Source organism: Xyrauchen texanus, chromosome 32, assembly GCF_025860055.1.
Source record: "Xyrauchen texanus isolate HMW12.3.18 chromosome 32, RBS_HiC_50CHRs, whole genome shotgun sequence".
NCBI lineage: Eukaryota > Metazoa > Chordata > Actinopteri > Cypriniformes > Catostomidae > Xyrauchen > Xyrauchen texanus.
Window position 1 is genome coordinate 28186840 of NC_068307.1, and position 6107 is coordinate 28192946.

Below are 6107 nucleotides of genomic sequence, written 5' to 3' on the forward strand. Positions count from 1 at the left end.
TCAAACAGGCGATGGCCACTCCGTGGTCCAGAAACGCAACGATGGACAGGCAGTACGGGAGGCAGACAAAGCACGCTTTCTCAAACGCCCCCGTCTCCCAGCTCCGTCCATTCGGCGACACCACTTGACGACTTCGCCCAGCAGTCCTCAGTGGTGAAGAAACAGACGAAGGCTATTTTCAAGCAAAAAAAAAAAAAAAAGCATCCTGCCCTGTCGCAAACCTGCCACCAGGGGCCATGCCCTGTCTGCTCGCTGAGGGCGTCCTCCTGCGGCTTTCAAGAAAGAAAGAAAGTGGTGCTCCGCCTCAACTAACAAGTGAGTGGGCCCAGCTCTCAGCCCCAGCGTTGAGCTCCCCGCAGAAGTTGGACGCCCATCGTCTCACGGACCCCTTTGAGGACCCAGAAGGCTCCCAGGCACTCCTGAGATGACAGACCCAGAGACCGAGACGTTAGCTCCGGAGCTGGTAAGACGACTCCGTTCCCCGGTGGAGGGCCGGGAGGAGAATTTTTTGTTAAATTCTTTACACTCTATAGAGCTATTTCCTTGTTGTCTCTGGGGTCACCTGGCTCGCAAATGCCGTTCTCACGGCACTCTGCTTTCAGGCCTCAACAGTCCCGGCTTCCTGGACGCGGTATCCCCGCCCTCAGCCCCTACGACTGTTCCCCGGCCGGCCGGTTCAGACGAGTTCAGAGGACGCCAGCATCAGACCTCCTCCTCAGTCACTGAACCCGCCCCTGCCAGGTGCGCGGAGCAAGGTAAGTGCTTTGAGTTTATTCTCAGCACCAGAGCCTCGGACGCCACGCTGCCTCCCGACGCCGCGTTACCTGTTCCAGCACCGCTGCGAAGCCCCGCCGGTACGCCCAAAAACTCGCCCCTTGGTGCCCCTAGCACGGAGCTTAGAGGCGTGGCCTTCACTGCCCAACCCGGCCACGCTGGCTGCACCGGACCATTCGACTCGGTTACGCTAATTCAGTTTGCCAGGTCTCCGCCCTTCGTGGGCATACATTTTTCCGCAGTACACGGCCAACATGCCCATTCCCTGCGCGAAGAAATCGCCTCCCTTCTATTAAAGGACGCGATAGAGCCTGTCCCTCCAACCGAAACGAAGAAGGGTGTCTACAGCCCTTACTTCGTTGTACCCAAGAAAGGCGGCGGCTTACGACCGATCTTGACCTGCGAAGTTTTCAATCGGACTTTGTCCAAACTCCCGCTCAAAATGCTCACCCAGAAACAAACTCTATCTGGCGTCCGGCATCTAGATTGGTTCGCAGCGTAGACCTGAAGGACGCTGTACTTCCACGCCTCGATTTGCCTCGACATCGACCCTTCCTATGGTTCGCGCTCGACGGCCAGGCGTATCAGTACAAAGTCCCCCCTTCGCCTGTCTCTGTCCCTCGCGTCTTCACATAAGTCGCAGAGGCAGCTCTTGCCCCGCTCCGAGAAGCCGCATACGCATACTCAATTACCTCGACGACTGGCTCATCCTGGCCCCTCACGAGAGTTACTATGCGCACACAGAGACCAGGTGCTCAGGCACCTCAGCTGTTTGGGGCTTCAGGTCAACTGGGAAAAGAGCAAGCTCACCCCGGTCCAGAGCATCTCTTTTCCCGGTTTGGAGTTAGACTCAGTCTCAATAATAGCACGTCTCTCCAATGAGCGTGCTCAGTCAGTGCTGAAATGCCTTGCTCTCTTCAAGCCAGGTGCCGTGGTCCCTCTAAACGCATTCCAACAGCTCCTGGGGCATATGGCATCCTCCGCGACGGCCGCGCCGCTGAGGTTGATGCATATGAGACCACTTCAGCACTGGCTCCAGACTCGAGTCCCGAGACGAGCATGGCGCCGCGGCACGCACAACGTGAAAGTTACCACTGCCTGCCGCCAAACCTTCAAACCCTGGACAGACCTCTGCTTTCTACGGGCAGGACTACCCTTGCAGCAGGTGTCCCGGCGCGTTCTGGTTACAACCGACGCCTCCAAATTGGGTTGGGGCGCCGTGTACAACGGGCACGCAGCCGCAGGCCGGTGGAACCGAGGCCCGCTGCGCTGGCGCATCAACTGCCCAGAGCTGCTGGCTGTTTTCCTTGCCCTGAGGAAGTTTCTCCCGTTAATTCGGGCAAGCACGTCCTAGTCAGGACACACAGCACCACGGTCGTAGCCTACATAAATCGCCAAGGCGGAGTACGCTCCCTCCACATGTCACAGCTCGCCCGTCGTCTCCTCCTTTGGAGTCAGCAGCGACTGGAGTCACTGCGCGCCACTCACATCCCCGGCAACCTCAATGTGATAGTGGACGCGCTGTCAAGACAAAGCTCACCCGGCGGAGAGTGGAGGCTCCACCCCCAGTCGGTCCAGCTGATTTGGGACAGGTTTGGCAAGGCCCAGGTAGACCTGTTTTGCCTCCCAAGAAACCTCCCACTGCCCGCTCTGATATGCCCGGACAGAGGCTCCCCTCAGGGCAGATGCTTTGGCACTCAGCTGGCCCGTGGGGCTGCGCAAGTACGCATTTCCCCCAGTGAGCCTTCTTGCACAGGTGCTATGCAAGGTCAGGGAGGACGAAGAGCAGGTCATTCTGGTGGCCCCCTACTGGCCCACCTGGACTTGGTTCTCGGACCTCACGCTCCTCACGACAGCCCCTCCCTGGCGAATTCCCCTGAGGAAGGACCTTCTTTCTCAGGGACGGGGCATGCTCTGGCACCCGCACCCAGACCTCTGGAACATCCACGTCTGGCCCTTGGATGGGATGCGGAAGATCTAGCCGGCCTACCATCGACAGTCATAGATACAATCAATCAAGCCAGAGCCCCCTCTACCAGGCATCTTTACGCTCTGAAGTGGCGTCTGTTCGCGGACTGGTGTTCTTCCCTACATAAGGGAAGTCAAGTCAAACCAAGTCAAAACACCAAAAACCTCGTAAAATAGGCGGTCAATAGCCTATTAGGATATGGAAACGTGTCCGAGGTTCCCTGTACCCTGCGCGCCAGCCTCAGAAAATTTTTCGGGGCCCCGGGGCGGGCGCCAGTTCGTTCGGGGGGTCCGACGAGGAAGTCTGTGACGCGGAGGACCTCCTCGGGCGCAGCGGACCCCCGCCACGGGCGTTTAAAGAATCCCCCCGAATATAGCCTCTCCATTGCATTTCAGCCTTTACCCACGTGAGGGCGGCCTCACGTCCCACCTCTGGCTCGAATGAATGGGCGCCTTCTCCATTCATATCGATGGCAATCGGGCGCCTCTCGGGGCAGGGCTCTCCCTCGTTCCATTTGTTGCCCTGTGTTCTTTTAAAGGGGGAGTGGGACGTAATGCCCCCTGAAGACCCCCATGGACCCCTGTGCCACCCTGGGGGCTGTCCACGGACCCATTATCATCCCCTGACCCACTATTTTACCCAAACTGACCAGTGAGACCCCTGACCACCCTGGGGGCGGGGCTGTCCACGGACCCATTATCATCCCCTGACCCACTATTTTACCCAAACTGACCAGTTAGACCCCTGACCACCCTGGGGGCGGGGCTATCCACGGACCCATTATCATCCCCTGACCCACTATTTTACCCAAACTGACCAGCTGAGACCCCCTGACCACCCTGGGGGCGGGGCTGTCCACGGACCCATTATCATCCCCCTGACCCACTATTTTTCCAAAAGTGACCAATGAGACCCCCTGACCACCCTGGGGGGGCAGGGCTGTCCACGGACCCATTATCATCCCCCTGACCCACTATTTTTCCAAAAGTGACCAATGAGACCCCCAGACCACCCGGAGGCGGGCTGTCCACGGACCCATTATCATCCCCCTGACCCACTATTTTTCCCAAATTGACCAGGGAGACCCCCTGACCACCCTGAGGGGGCGGGGCTGTCCACGGACCCGCTATCTGCCCACTAACCATCTATTTTGCACACAAACTGAGTCCACCAACAGACTAACTTCAATTAGCATTTGATTGTATAGTTGTATGTCCACCAACAGACTAACTGCCCATTCATTTGACTGTAAGTGGGACTACCCACGTACAATTTATTCAAAAGGCTATATGCCCATTAGCAATTGATTGTATAGCTGTATGTACACCAACAGACTAACTGCCCATTAGCAATTGATTGTATAGCTGTATATACACCAACAGACTAAATGCCCATTCATTTGACTGTAAGTGGGACTACCCACGTACAATTTATTCAAAAGGCTATATGCCCATTAGCAATTGGTTGTATAGCTGTATGTCCACCAACAGACTAACTGCCCATTAGCAATTGATTGTATAGCTGTATATAAACCAACAGACTAACTGCCCATTAATTTGACTGTAAGTGGGACTACCCATGTACAATTTATTCAACAGACTAACTGTCCATTATCAATTGATTGTATAGCTGTATGTACACCAACAGTCTAACTGCCCATTAATTTGACTGTAAGTGGGACTACCCACGTACAATTTATTCAACAGGCTATATGACCATTAGCAATTGGTTGTATAGCTGTATGTCCACCAACAGACTAACTGCCCATTAGCAATTGATTGTATAGCTGTATATAAACCAACAGACTAACTGCCCATTAATTTGACTGTAAGTGGGACTAACCATGTACAATTTATTCAACAGACTAACTGCCCATTATCAATTGATTGTATAGCTGTATGTACACCAACAGTCTAACTGCCCATTAATTTGACTGTAAGTGGGACTACCCACGTACAATTTATTCAACAGGCTATATGACCATTAGCAATTGGTTGTATAGCTGTATGTCCACCAACAGACTAACTGCCCATTAGCAATTGATTGTATAGCTGTATATACACCAACAGACTAACTGCCCATTAATTTGACTGTAAGTGGGACTACCCACGTACAATTTATTCAACAGGCTATATGCCCATTAGCAATTGATTGTATAGCTGTATGTACACCAACAGACTAACTGCCCATTAGCAATTGATTGTATAGCTGTATATACACCAACAGACTAACTGCCCATTCATTTGACTGTAAGTGGGACTACCCACGTACAATTTATTCAACAGACTAACTGCTCATTAGCAATTGATTGTATAGATATATGTCCTCCAATATACCACTGCCCATTCATTTGACTGTATATGGGACTACACACATGCAATTTATTTGCATTGGATGAAATCATGACTTGGTGTTCAGTTGAATTTATGTTTTGAAGGGTGCACTATGTTCAGGGGGAGTCCTATAGTCACCTAAATGTGATTATATGTCATACATTTAATCCTGGAGTTATAAAAATGAAGTACACCAAGTGATAATTGCTGGTCCGATCACGGGTCCGATTTCGGGTCCATTAAATCGATTGCAAGTGGGACTCCCACATGCAATTTATTTGCATTGGCTGAAATCATCACTTGGTTGTAAGTGGAATTTATATGTTTTGAAGAGTGCACCATGTTCAGGGGGAGTCCTACAGTCACCTTAATGTCATTATGTCATGAATTTGATCCTGGAGTTATAAAAATGCAGTACACCAAGTGATGATTTTGGGTCCATTAAATTGATTGGAAGTGGGTAGTCCCACTTCCAATCAAAGTAATGGGCTACAAAGACAGACAGACAGACAGACAGATAGACAGATAGACAGATAGACAAACATCCTACAGATAGATACATACATACATAGACATATATTGGACATATTGAGAACTGCACTGTGCAAAAGTGCTAAAAAGTGGAATTCTTAGCAAAGAATCACAGACAGGGATTGCTGAGATCCCACATACAATTTGTCCCATTAAATTGATTGGAATTGGGACTACCCACATTAAATTTGTGCATATCTCAGCTCTAGACAGACTTGGGAAGCTGAAACTTGTATTTCTGTTCATCTCCAAGCCTCCTCTTTCTATGGTATAAATTTCATTAAGATCGGAGGATGTCGAAAATTTAGTGCGTAGCCCTTTAAGAATTTGTGCGCGCAAATTTCGACTTCCTCAGATTTTCTTGAAACTCACAAAACAGAAAGAGGAGGCTTGGAGAAGCACAGAAACGGAGGTTTGAGCACAATAAGTCTGTCCAGAGCTGAGATCTGGACATCCCACATGCAATTTATTTGCATTGGCTGAAATCATCACTTTTTGGA